Genomic DNA, 1,228 nt, shown 5'->3' on the forward strand with positions numbered 1-1,228 from the left:
GGACTTGGTCTCCAGACCCCTCACCATCTTTGTTGCCCTCCTCTGGACACAATCCAGCTTGTCTGTATCCTTCTTAAATTGTGGTGCTCAAGACTGAACACAATACCCTAGGTGAGCTCTAACCAGAGCAGAGTAAAGCGGTACCATCACATCGTGTGATCTGGACACTATACTTCTGTTCAGGGCTCTTTTTTGTAGCAGGAGCTCCTTTGCATATTAGGCGACACACCCCTAATGTAGCCAACCCTCCAAGAGCTTACAGAGCTCTTCTTACAGGGGGGTCTACTGTAAACTCTTGGAGGACTGGCTACATTAGGGGTGTGTCGCCTCATATGCAAAGGAGCTCCTGCTACAAAAAGAGCCCTGAGATACAGCCCAAAATCGCATTTGCCTTTTTAGCAACCACATCACACTGCTGACTCATGTTCAGTGTACGGTCTACTAAGACCCCTAGATCCTTTCCGCACATCCTACTGCCAGGACCAGTCTCCCCCAACCTAGAATTATGCATTTGACTTTTCCTACCTAAATGCAGAACTTTACATTTATCCCCACTGAAATGCATTAAATTTCTTTGAGCCCCATTTCCCAGAGTTCATGCCAGGCAGAGAAGGCACACTGGAAAAGGGGGCAGTCCGGGATGGCTCCGGATGCAGAGGTTGGCATGGGCAAAGGGGGTGCCACTTAGAGCCCCTTTCCCTCGGACAGCTTAGCAGCAGCTGCGGGAGCAAAAGCCCCTCTGTGAAAGGTGGGGGGACACTCCGGCTGCCCCCGCTCATCTCCTCTACCACGACTGGAGGTGCGGCAGCCGTTTGCCCGCCTCTGCCAAGACGACGGCTGAACACCACCTGTCCACTGCCTGAGAGGGAGACAGAGAAGGAAGGAAGATGGTTAGCCTAGACATCCCTCGTTCCGTTTCCTTGCTTGAATCCTGCTTCACTGTCCTGACCCGGGTAGCCCAGCCAAGCCCGATCTCGTCAGATTTTAGAAGTTAAGCAGGGCTGATCCAGGCAAGTACTTGGAAGGGAGACCTCCAAGGAGTACCAGGGCCGGGACGCAGAGGCAGGCAATAGGAAAAAGAAGAAGAAGAAGAGGAGGAGGAGGAGGAGATTGGATTTATACCCCGCCCTTCACTTGGAGTCTCAGAGCGGCTTACAAACGCCTTTCCCTTCTCCTCCCCACAACAGACACCCTATGAGGTGGGTGGGGCTGAGAGAGCTCTTTCGAG

The sequence above is a fragment of the Gekko japonicus genome, unplaced genomic scaffold (assembly GCF_001447785.1).
Source record: "Gekko japonicus isolate JY-2015 unplaced genomic scaffold, Gekko_japonicus_V1.1 scaffold3769, whole genome shotgun sequence".
NCBI lineage: Eukaryota > Metazoa > Chordata > Lepidosauria > Squamata > Gekkonidae > Gekko > Gekko japonicus.